We start from the raw sequence: 13604 nt of genomic DNA, 5'->3' as shown, positions 1-13604 counted from the left end.
CCAAAACAAAGGGGCGTGATTACAGAACGTGAACAGAAGTGATTTTCTTTTCTTTTTTACATCAGTGCTGGCTGTGCAGAGAACACGTACGTTCGTTCATTCGTTCCGTTGTTTTCTACCACTTTCATCATGAGCTTGATGAAAAGAAAGGCTCGGGCTGGCATTCTTGCTGCTATGGCCACTACATTGCTGTCTCTAAATAAAAAAAAAGAGGAGCAAGAATCGAAGCTGCTGGACAAGAGACTGGCTACTGAGGCGAGACACCTTCTCTCATATGCCGTTGGTACAGGAGATACGGGAGAAAAACCCCGATGACTTCCGGAATTATCTTCGTATGGATGACCCTACCTTCATGGAGCTACTGGCACTAGTCACCCCTTTAATCGAAAAACAGGACACCTATTTTAGGCGGCCTATTTCAGCGGAGCAGAGACTGGTGGCAACACTACGTTTCCTGGCTACTGGGAGGACCCTTGCGGATCTGAGGTACAGCACCGCTATATCCTCTCAAGCTCTGGGACTAATAATACCTGAGACCTGTGATGCCATCATCCAAGTTCTAAAGGAGCAATACATAAAGGTAAATATATGTTCAGCAGCGGTAGTCGCTCCGTAGTCACTCTGCCGGCTGACAAAAGTGTAGTCGCTTACCACCCGTATCTGGCCGTAGTCACTCAGCCGGCTGACTACAGTGTAGTCGCTTACCACCCGTATCTGGCCGTAGTCATTCTGCCGGCTGACTAAAGTGTAAAAACTGTATAGTAAATAGAGAAACCAAAACTACACATTTTACATTTGATGGTAGGTGGTGGTATCCTGAGGATACTGCTCCTGGTCCATCGCAGTATGGGAGGGGGATGGGGTTTCCACAAAGCCATGGAAAGGACTGCTGGTTGAACCTGCTGCCGGTTGCTGAAATGGTTGGGCAGATTTGTGCGCAAACTGGGGATAGTGGGGATAATGACAAGAGTGATAAATTTGGTGGTGTTGTGGGACTTGGGCAGGGTTGATGGGTTGGAATGACATAGGGCTTTGACGGGTTGTGGGTCTAGGCATAGAGGAGGGGTGAAGGCAGCTGTGTGGGCACATCCAGTGTGGGTGAACACTCCTCTTCCACTATTTAGAGAAGGCTGTAAAACATAATGGGCCTTATTCTGGTTGGTGCGGCCGGGCCGTACGCGTACGTCCCGGGATTTTTTATGATCTGCGCATGCGTACATTCGCTAATGCGCAGGCGCGAACACTCCACAACGCTTACGGACGGGTCTCTACGTGCGAAAAAACCTATACGCGAGTGTACGGGCATTGGGGGCGGCATAGGGGCGTGATGAGGGGAGCGGCCGAAATAATGAGGGAAAATGGGCGTAAATATGGGCGTACACGGGGGTGTGCACCAAAAATGAGCGGTGCTACTACCGCACGATCGACTAAAGCACCGTTCATTTCGGACACAAAACAGGCGGCCGCCAACCGCCATCTCAAACCACCCCTACAGATACCGCATGCCAGCGTGCGCCTGGGTTTGCTAATTTACGCTGATTACTACTCAAACCCATACACCTGAATGTAATAAGCAATGCTGCAGTCTATTGAGTCCAAACCATGATTTCACTACCTGCAAGCCACACACAGCACTCAAACACATTGGAAGCTTATCTTTCTATACTTCTCTACATTTAAAGGTTTGTTTAATTTAAGGTAAGAATCTTTTTAAGACCTGCTTATATATGCTAAGGTAGGTATTTGCTAAACAGTTATACACATTCACTACGTGCTTTCATAGACTTTACACAGTAGCACACTCAATCTACACAAGTCGACATGTGTCAACGTGTTCACTCTAATACAAACATAGGTTTTGTATTTATGATACAATAACATAAACCACATCTAACACCTACAAAGGATGTTTCAGCAATGTTTTAAGCCCATGCCCACTATTTTGCACACAATCTTTGTATAGTACCCAAAATACAGAACTGTACCACTATCTGATCTGCTATGAATTGGATTTGACTACACTCTGGATGTAAGATGCCACCAATCACATTATTGCACTCACATCTATCTAACAAAGGATTCCTACATCTGCTTATGACACTGTAAAATCATATATATTTAAAAACTTATACATGTTTGTTCACAAGCAATTTTCTCATGTTTGGCCGATTCACACATCTTTTTTTAGGGGGGACACATATGCATTCCTACACAAATGTACCTTTTGACCCTTGTTTGTCTGCCTCACCCACTCCATGAGGAAAGCATTGTTCTGGACCTGCTTTTACCTACTACTGTAGGAGCTACCTCACCTGCACACAAACTGCTTTCTCACCTATTAAGTTGCTCTGCACATGTGCTGACACAAACTAATTAGCAGGGAAAAGTTGGATAGGAACATGGGAATGGCCATGGAGAGGGTTACACATGGGAAACTTCGACCACACTTCAACAAATGTTCAAAAATACCCTGGTCAGTAAGTACACATAAATGTAGTATTTGTTTCACACAAGAAATTACACAAACAACAATTTTGTTTTAATTGGTAAAATAAATTTATTTGCTGTTCAGCATCACAGCTTAGTAGACACTTTCATGTCATAAATCAAATAAACAAATAAAATAGACACAAAAATAAAAAAACAGCCAGAACAAGAGGTTGCATATCTCCAAACATGTGTTACCCTGCAAATGCAATGGTGAAAGAAATGGGGACACCAGAATACGTACTGCAACAACCAGGGTGAATACTAAGCAAGATACACACCACCAAAAATTTATCCTGCATTTGTAGAGGTCAAAATAAGAACTTTAATGCCCATGGCACGAAAATGGATAGATGGCCAACTCAGGAAGTGGATGTCCAGTGCAATTTAAACATTTGGGGTCCAACCACAGAGAAAGTGAACCAGGTCTCATTATTTGGGCCCTTTTTTCCCCCTTTTAGATGGGGCCTTGGGGACAGGGGCCTTTGGCTCAGCTGGCTTGCGGCGTCTTCCCCTAGTGGACACAGGAGGGTCAGCAGAGGTGGAAGGTTGGGGAGCAGCTTGGGGTGGGCCAGCAGATGGGGGATTGTCCCTTAGGGACCTGGCGGTGGTCAGCAGCTCCGCAAGAATGTCATTCAGGCGGCTGAGGTGTTGGCCAATGCTTTGCATGCCAGCCGCCAGAGTGTCATTCATGCGGTTGAAGGCCTCACACTGCTGCCAGTTTGTGGCCTTCCAATCCTCCAAAAATTCCCCAATCTGCTGCTGACGGAGCACAGCATCCACCCCTTGCTGCTCGATCCTCTCCAGCATCACCATCATGCTCTCATCCCATGTCTCCTGTGGCTGGGGCTGGGGGTGTCTTCTTGGTGGAGGCTGGACCACTTGCTCCACCTGTGGCTCTGCAGAGGAAGATGCTGCCGGTACATCCTGGGTTTCTGCTTCTGCTAGGATAATAATTGAAAACAATGTCACCATCACATACGCACTAAAAAATCTCTTTCAAAATACAATGCATTACTGTGACTTACCATCAAAAGCAGCATCAAAGACCTCCGCCGGGAGCTCACTGTCCATATTGGAGATCCCCCTGACCTCGGCCACATCAATGACGTCCAAGGTGTCCTGCTCCAGGGGGGTATACTCCAAAGTATCGGGCATAGGACCTCTCCCGGTGGACATGCTGTGGTTGTACCGGTCAGTCATCTTCCTCTTCAGTGTACTTTTGAAGTCTGTCCACCTACAAGTTTAAAAATACAAATATCACCATGAGATATGTGCACCACTGTGCTAGTGAACATCATGACTACGTGACATTTCCTAGTGTGGGTGATCTTATGTTTTTTAGCCATATGTGTCCCACACACACATTAATGTCTCCATTAGGAGGCATTTCAGTGTCTCATCTCATTCATTAGGCCACTAAATGCACATACATAGATCACTATGCAGAAATGACATCATCCATGGCCAAATTAGGCACCTCCACCTGTTGTGAAACTACACATTCCACCATAGCTTGACAGTGTGGTTATTATGGAGTCATTTAACTATGGGATGGCATACTGGGATGTGTAGTTTCTCACCAGCTACATGTGCACAGTTTGCTCATTCTTGTTTCAGTTGCATCATATGGAACATGTAAAGGTGGCCATACACGTTACAATTATTGTATACAATATTGCATCTCATAGCATATTGGTTTTGCGATGAGATCAGATTACATGAGATCTAGTACAAAAAGTATGTGCTGCACATACTTTTTGTACTCATCGCTAAACCGATATGCTATGAAATGCGATATTGTATACAATATTGTATACAATAATTGTAACGTGTATGGGCACCTTTACAACAACTCTTTCCAAAACACACTTTCTCTTGTCCCATCACATACTTCACATACTTCACATGAGCAGAACTGTGCCCATAACCTCACATCACACCAATGGTGCATGTTTCATATATCAATGTGGGTTATTAGACATGGTTGTGTTCACATGTGACATTGAAGTGTAGCACTATCTACAAACACACCTTTCTATTATTCTCAAAACATACATGTAACATATGTACACACATATGACATTATCAGGGGGACAAACACACTTGCCTTTTCTTCACCGATAGCCAATCTCTGACCACTGGTGACACCTGGTTCACTTCCTCTGTTATCTTGTCCCAAAGGTTTCTCCTTGCACTGGCACCCGGCTTCCTGGTTGGCAATTCTATCCATTCACGTGCTCTGGGCACTAAAATTCTTAATTCTGCCTCTACAAATGCAGGGTTTTTTTTTTGGTGGTGGTATCCTGCTCAGTCCTCACCCTAGATGTTGCAGCTCGTTTTCTGGTGGCCCCAGTTCTCTCACCATGCACCTGCTGGGTCACACCTGTTTGGAGAGATGCAACCTCTTGTTCTGGCTGGTTGCTTGGCCCTTGTGGAGCTGGTGGAGGTTGAACAGGGCCTGTTAGTGAGGGGCCCGCTTGGTCTTGCAGGCTACCTCTCTCTTGAGCCCTCCTTCTCCGCTCCTGTTCCCTCTTCTGTAAAACTTGAAGCAGGGATTCTGCTTGTGCTCTCTGTAGAGCGTCCTCAGCTGCGGAATCGTCTGAACTAGACATGTTTGCAGCAATTCTGGCCTGCATCTGACTGAATATTTATATGTTAATCTCCCGCCATGAACAAGGGGGCGTATATTTTTCCCCGCAATGTACTTGCTAATTTACGCCGATATTTCCCGCCGATAATTGCCGCTTAAATTACGCAGGTCTCCACGCACCTGATCAATCACCTGTATATGCACATACACAGGTTGTGGAGAGTTTTGTGCTACATCGTGAAATGTGTGCACCTGTCATTCCAATGATGAGTGTTGTCAGCTGGTATCTGTTGGAGTTCGTGTATGCTTTGTGAGTCACATTTCAAAACATCACGTTATAATGCTTTCCTTACATATGTAATGAGTATGAAATTGTCATACACCAACATGTTGCATTGTGCCCCTTTTAGCAGCGTATTTATTAGTAGATGGTTGCGTGTATTCTTTTACGCACACTGTATATACAGTACGTCTCTCCATGGAAATGGGTGTATTGTGCCCCTTTTAGCAGCGTATTTATTAGTAGACGGTTGCGTATATCACCAAAAGTGATATATGTACCTGCAATTAATAACTGCGCCATTGCCACTATGACTTCAACCAGGGCTAGGGCGTTTTCTACCCAGGAGCTATTGGCCTTGGTTGAGGTCATGGACCGGCGCCTGGGGCCCAGGGGCCCTTATGTGTCGAATACTGACAAGCGGCGGGCATATAATGCTGCCCGCCGGCTAATCTTCGCCCGGACCGGCGTTAACAGAAGCCTGGGCCAACTTGAGCGGCGCTGGTCTGACCTGCGCCGGCGGCAGCCAGTGTTGCTATCTTCACTTCGCCGCCATATTGCCCGATGTAAGTTTTTATTTACTAGTATGACTGCGTTTTTTTGCAATGTTTTCTGTACTTGTTATAAATATGTTCCTGAGTATGGGGGTGTATATGGGGTGTATAGGGGGTGTATAGGGGGTGTATATGGGGTGTATATGGGGTGTATAGGGGGTGTATAGGGGGTGTATATGGGTGTATAGGGGGTGTATATGGGGTGTATAGGGGTGTATATGGGTGTATAGGGGGTGTATAGGGGGTGTATATGGGGTGTATAGGGGGTGTATAGGGGTGTATATGGGTGTATAGGGGGTGTATATGGGTGTATATGGGGTGTATAGGGGGTGTATATGGGGTGTATATGGGGTGTATAGGGGGGGTTTAAGTAGTTGCTCAGTTTTTGGGTGTAGCATATCAATTAGTTTGCATGATAAATGTCTGAAATATAACAGCAATGATAATTTGGAAGGTTATGAGCATGACTAATGTGAATTTTTCTTTCCCCCTTTTTTATGAAACCCAATCTTCGATTTCTATGCCATCAACATGAACATTTCAGCACGGGCAAGAGCCCGCATAGAAGCCCGGGAGCAGGCAGCCCGGGACCAGGCAGCCCAGGAGCAGGCAGCCCAGGAGCAGCCGGAAGAGGAGGAGGAAGAGGAGGAGGAAGAGGTGGAGGAAGAGGAGGAGGAAGAGGAGGAGGAAGAGGAGGAGGAAGAGGAGGAGGAAGAGTAGGAGACAATGGGTCAAGCTGGGGCCCACCAAATTTCCCCATCCTCTTCCCCCACCCCCTCCCCAACCCCCACCTCCTCCCCAACCCCCTCCCCAACCCCCACCCCCTCCCCAACCCCCACCCCTCCCCAACTCCCACCCCCTCCCCAACCCCCACCCCCAACCCCTCCCCAACCCCCACCCCCTCCCCAACCCCCACCCCCAACCCCTCCCCAACCCCCACCCCCCACCCCCTCCCCAACCCCCACCCCCACCCCCTCCCCCACCCCAACCCCCACCCCCACCCCCTCCTCAACTCCCACCCCCTCCCCAACTCCCACCCACACCCCTACCCCCACCCCCTCCCCACCCCATTTCCAACCACCCTACACCTCTCCACCACCCACCCCCAAACCTCTCCAATCCCCACTCACACCCACTACCAGCATCAAAAGTCCAATCCCATCCCCCTTGCTCCTGACCCCCCCAACCACCGCACACCCAACCAGCGGCGACCAGGATGGCTCAAGTAGCCGTAAGTAAATAATGTGTCTAATGTTTACCTACACATTTCTACACATAAACAATCACAACAACCACATATGTGTATCCAACATCAACATTAGTTGCAACATATCCCTGCAGGGCGACCATGAGGTGTGGCCTGTCCTTCTCCAGGAACAAGGGTCCCCTTGGTGGTTTTTTGGAGTGTGGCCATGCCTCACCCCTTGAATAATTGACATAACAGTACATCTAATGAGATATCCGACATTAGTGGTGTTGTAGTTATGTGGCTCCAGGTGTTGGGTAACTCCACTTCCCAGCATGATGTGCAACATAAATTTATAGATTGTTTTGTTAATAGTGTGTGAGGCCATGCGGATGCATGCTTTACAAACATAGCTTAAGGCCTATAATTTGTACAGCAATGTCCTAAATTTAAAATAGTAAGGAGTGCTTAAGCCGCAACAATGTCATAACCCTTAAATAGCACAGCCTAATTGTGAGGTTAGAGGAGAGTCCCCCAAAACCAAACTACCAATTGGGATACAGCATACATTCATCCAAGAAGGAGTAATTTAATTAATGTTATTTACTATGTACAGTATGTGTGTGTTAACATATTCTTTTTTAGTACTGTGTTTACAGCAGACCCATCTTCAATGTAGTTTAAAAATGTATGTGGCCTTCACACATAACTCACAACTTTTTATTATGTACAAATACAACAAACATTTGTGTATGTTATATATTTTTTTTTTTATCCCTTCACTACAGACACTGAACAGCACCAGGAGGAGGTGGCAGCAATAATTCGGGAGATATTCCTGACCCTCCTGTATTTGAGCATCCTTTTTTCCCAACTGGAGGCCCGCATTTAATTTATTTTTATCCCCCCCCCCCCCTTATTATGTTTGTTAAAAATAAAAGTTTATATTCTGTTATAAATTGCCTGTGTTTTTAATAATAAATATGTTAGAGGGCTTGTAAGGGTAGGTACATACAGATGTGTAATGTAAGTTATATTTGTAATTTGAGGTGAGGGGTAATGATTGATGTGTGAATGTGTGTGTTTTTGAGTAAAATAACACATAGTGAAAATGCATGAATGTTTAATGTCGTTCGATTAAAACATCACACATAACATCAGGGTAGGTATACATGTTACACATTTTGGACAAACTAATTATGGACATAATTTAGTACATATACAGAAACACCAACATAACTTGATTTAAAAGTAACAGCAATATGGGGACACATAGATAGTGATTAAAATGCCACATTAGAACATAACAAATATACATGTAATGAGGGTTAAAATGTTGTTTTATTAGGGTCTTTATTAAGGTAGACAATTGAGTTAATAGAAAACAATAATTGAATAACAAATAGAATAATTAATTAATTGTCAGAATTCTAGTTGAAAGGCAAGATTTGCAGGTCCATATATGTGAAGGGTATGCCAGCGTACACGGACGTACGCTCACTCTCACGAGCGGTGACATAAGCTGAGTTTTCCATTGAAAACAATAGGGACCCGTCCGTGCAAGCTGGCGTACGCTCAGATTTCCGCAAGAAGTCGGCGGGAAGACGGACGAGAGACGTCCGTAAACGGTGGCGTACGCTCAGTTGTACGCCAGTTGTCGGAGTGTAAGGGCTGGCCCATCCGTGTACGTTGGCGTACGCTCAATTGTACGCCACTCCCCTTTGACGTTGTTTCTGGCCGTACGTATGCGGCTGACTTGTGGGTGGACTTAACCCCAACGGCCGCGTACGGATAGCGTACGTTAATAGCGAACGTACGCACGTTTGGCCGCTCCGATATGAATAACCTCCAATGTAACAGCAAAATCACTGATTTGTTTTGTAAAACCACTTTACTTCTAAATTTCAGTTACCTACGACTTCAAGGATCTTTGGAATTTCCCCAATTGTGCTGGTGCCATCGACGGAAAGCATATCCGCATCATGCCACCTGCTAATAGTGGCTCTTTTTTCTATAACTATAAGGGCTTCTTTAGCATTGTTTTAATGGCTATTGCCAATGCCAAATATGAATTTCTCTTTGTGGACATTGGCAAAAATGGCAGGGTTTCTGACGGTGGGGCTTTGGAAAAGACCTGGTTCCATGACAAACTGAAAAACAATGGACTTAATTTACCAGAGCGCACACAGAATGTCCATGGGTTGAACTTTGTTTTTGTGGCCGATGAGGCGTTTGCATTGCACTCCAATGTGGTAAAACCCTACCCCCAAAGGTCACTGAATAGAGAACGCAGAATCTTCAACTACCGCCTGTCACGAGCTAGGCGAGTGGTTGAAAATACCTTAGAGAAAGTAAAGGGTAAAACTGAACAACAGATCCATAGTGAGATAAGAAGGGGTGTAAGGGCTGTACAGTGCAATGTTTTTGTAATGTGATATGTATGTATATGTATTGTCTGTTTGCAAAAGAAAATAAATTCAAATTTAAAAAAAAAAGAAAATGGGTATATTCGCACTCTTTTCACATTATTTTAGTTTCACTTAAATGTATTATCCATGAATTGTAGAGGTTTTCGCAAATTTCTACTCATAAAGCTATTTATCGTATTTTTTTATAAAGTATATCGCATACCTCCCAACAGTCCGGAAACCGCGGGAATGTCCCGATTTTCAGGGACATTCCCGCGTCCCTCCCGCGTCCGGCAGTGTCCCGCGGCGGGGGGGGGCTGTTGTCCCCCCTGTCGCCTGATAAGCAGCGGTCCCACTGCCAGGGGGCTGGGGGCATGGCTAGAGGCTCACAGAGCCTCTGGGTCATGCCCCCATAGCGTCAAAATGGGGGCCCCCGAAATTAGGCCACGCCCCCCGAAATTTCCGGCCCGCATCAACTGTGTCCCGCCTTTGGCTCCATGAAAGTTGGAAAGTATGATATCGCAGTTCACATAATTATACCAGGAAATGTGATATGCTCATATTTACTAAACTGGATTTGTAAAATGAATTCGGAAAGCTGCCTAGTGATAATAACGCCACTTCTTAGTGGCGTTATACATGTTTGTGTGTCTACACATGTGATAATGCTGTTCTATTAGTCTATTACAGCAGCCCCCTACTCCTCCTCTCTCCCCTATTTGTATGTTTAATCAGGGTTGCCGACTCTCCCTGAATGGCCAGGAGTCTCCCGAAAATCGGGACCCCCTCCCGGATTCAGGGGGGAATTTATAGCAGGACTTGGAGCACAGGCAGAGTTGATTCTACATCAAACAGCGACTTCTGTCTGTGCTCTGCTGTATATTCCAGTCCCCGGCAGCAGCCAGCGATGAGTGGGAGGGAGGGGGGACAGGGGAAAGACGGAGCTGACCGGGTGTGGGTGAAAACCGGACCAGGACAAAACCCCCGGACCGCCGGACCAGACATTAAACTCTGCATTTTGGAGCTTGTAGAGTCCGGTCCGGGGGGTGTCCTGTCTGGGGGTGTCCTGTCCGGGGGGGGGGGGGGGCTGCCTGTCACACCTGTCACCAGGGAGAGGAGGAGGGCTAGAATAAAGTCTCCCTGAACGGTCCGGGCATGTAGCAAAAACCGGACGGTCCGGATCACACGGGGAGGCTGTAATCTCCCCTCCCCCATGTCCCTGGTGATAGCTATCACAGGGACCCTCTCGGACAAGACACCCCCCGGACAGGACACCCCCCGGACCGGACCCTATAAGCTCCGGACTGCAGATTTTGATGTCCTGTCTGGCGGTCCGGAGTCTAGTCCGATCCGGTTTTTACATAGTCCCGAGCTGACCTGCACTAAAGGTATTTGTTTAGCTTCAGTAAACAGGGTCTCTCCTGGGCGGTGTAAACTCCCTCATCCACGGCAGCAGCGCTGGGGAGGGAAGGACGTGGGAGATACATATCCCCCATACTAATAAAAGCAGGAGCTGGGGAGGAGGGCGGACGTGGGAGATACATAGCTCACCTGCTGCACAGTATGTTTCTTTACACTGTTTTAAAATCAGTAGGGAAGCACCTGGCCCCTACCTTCCGATCAGCTGCCACTGCTCTAGTCCTGGCTGCTTGGCAGTGCTTGCAGGAGATATACGACGGGGGAAAGTGAAAGTAAAAGCCGTCCAGCTATCTTTCTATTAGCTGCGCATGCGCAGTAGGATCCCTGGCCATCCCTCAGATTGCAATAATAACGGGGGACAGCAGTGACCTGGATTCGCAGGGACAGGGCTTTTTCGCAAGCCCTGTCCTGCATGGTGAATAATAATAAATTAATGCGATTTTAATCGTTATTATCACCTGCTGCTTACAATTTATTTGAGAGTTTTGATAAATGGGCCCCTAAAACATTTTTAAGGCTAATTTAAAAGTCTAAAACTATTTTAAGGTTAATGTGTTGTAATTTAAATGATTAAGTAAGTACATACACAATTAATGAGACATTAATTAAATATATTTTAGGGGAATACATTAATGGAATATATTTTGAGGAGCACAATAAGGGAATGTATTTTGGGAGTACATTAAGGGGATTTGGCATTAACCCTTTATCTATATTGTTTCCAAATGGCTACAACTATGTCAGCAACTTTTTAATGTCATGTGTCGGAATTTAGACATTGTGGCCATTTGGTCAGACCAACCATTACCATCTGGTAGAAAAACTGAAGTACTGCAGCCACAAGGAAAAATATTTTATTTTAAAGTACAAAGGCAATGGGACTGATAAATGGTTAAAACACATGTATGAACAGGATTAAGTGGGGGCAATTATAGTCATATGGCTGAATATAATGTACATTTACAGGTACATGTGTCCTCCAACACCTTTGCTGCAGTCAGACTAAGCAGATGCAAGATGCGTCATCTTGCACAATTTTTGTTATCCACAATAGGTTGCGAATAAAATGCAACAGCAGCTTATGCTGATTAAAAATGTATGTAGCATGCCTATATTCTCTATGTAATTGCAACTGTATCTGCATAAAATATTTTATGCTGTAGTGTTTCCCAGCGAAACAGTGTAACATTATTTGGTTTGGAGATTCAGTTGCAATTACACACAAGATATAGACAAGGCGCATATCACTGTATGCAACTGTATGTGCTACCCAAATAATGTTATGCTTTAATAATGTTTCATTTTAATCAGCAGAAGTTGCTTGTGCATTTGATTAGCATAGCAATGGGCATAAGACAGAACAAAAATGTACAGTACTTGAGCTATTTTGACAGAAATAAATATATTTTTAATTTTTAAGGTAAGAAATAATTGTTTTTGTTACATATGTGCTGTATTTTTTTTTTTTACATGTCAGTGAATCTAAATATTGCCAAATAGAACTAACCCAAACAAACCAGCTCTATTTATGTCTGACTTTGTTGAGCCATTTTGTGTCGGAATTTCCAACTCTGACCAAAACATGTGGATCAGAATTTTTTCCAGCAGGTCATATGCGAAGCTGAAAGATTTCAACTTTTAGTGAGCTCAGACTCTAAAACATTAGTTGACTTTGTAAGTGTAAAAACCACAATTTCACAATATCGGACCTACTGTAACTTGGCTATTATTAATCATATGTGTCTGTCTTGCTGTATATACTCTAGTTGTCTATGTAACTCTATATATGTGTGTGTAAAGGAAGTGCAAAGAGTGCTACAGCCTTATAAATGATTAAATATGGGGCAATGTTAATATAACAACTCCTGTATAAATGTATGGTGGCTGCAATACAGTTTTTAGTTTGTCCTGGTTTCCTACAGGATGGTGTGTAGTATTCATTAGTGGTAAAACCCTTAGCTGTCTATCACACTACAATCCTTAATGTAATATTAATATGCGTACCAGACAGAAAATGAAAACCGGTGTATAACAATATCTCTGTTGGATACAGTCCTCCTCATAGGCCTCTAGGTTCATCGCCCGACAAACTTGTCAGTGATCCATCACATCAATGGGGTGTATCAGTGGTAGGAATTAAATAAAGTGACATTTATTGCTTTTGTGAACAAGGGTGCGTTTAAAAATCTTTATATATTAAAAAAAATTTTGCTGCCACCCTGTGGTTAAAAATAATAATGCATACAATGAGGAATGTATAGCAAATTAAAAAAAGGTTAGTAACACCCAAATGCCACGAAGGAGAAGAAAATCATTTGATGGTCGCTCATCATCGAATGATCCCTCTAGCCTCTAGCCTGTGAAAAGGAAGTCTATAAGCTATCTGCCGAATTGGGGGAAACAAACGTCATGTAATGTCAGCCGCCTGCCCCAAAGATGCATGGCCATAAAACGCTGGGCGGTCTCCTGCATACACTCCTTGCCCGCCCTATTCCCACCCACCATTGAGTGAACGCCCTGGCGAGTGTGAAACTCGCCTAACCATTTCGCTTTCTGGGTTTGCACATGTCCATGAGTGTATGGTAGCCGAATTGTGCAAATCACTTTGAAAGCCTATGCAACTGCCATAATTGTCAGAATCATAACAATATACCCCATCCTCTGTTATATAATCACA

At 44.8% G+C, this 13604-nt stretch overlaps 1 protein-coding gene across 2 annotated transcripts in view; it reads left to right on the top strand.

Moving 5' to 3' along the window:
• LOC146035549 (rho GTPase-activating protein 6-like) overlaps positions 1 to 13604 on the top strand; it is a 298256-nt gene that overhangs the window by 272502 nt on the left and 12150 nt on the right. The gene's annotated exons all lie outside the window — the stretch shown is intronic.

Source organism: Crinia signifera, chromosome 9 (genome assembly GCF_055691185.1).
Source record: "Crinia signifera chromosome 9, ASM5569118v1, whole genome shotgun sequence".
NCBI classification, from domain to species: Eukaryota; Metazoa; Chordata; class Amphibia; order Anura; family Myobatrachidae; genus Crinia; species Crinia signifera.
Note: the sequence above shows the minus strand (reverse complement) of the source record. Positions and strands in the feature narration are given on the sequence as shown.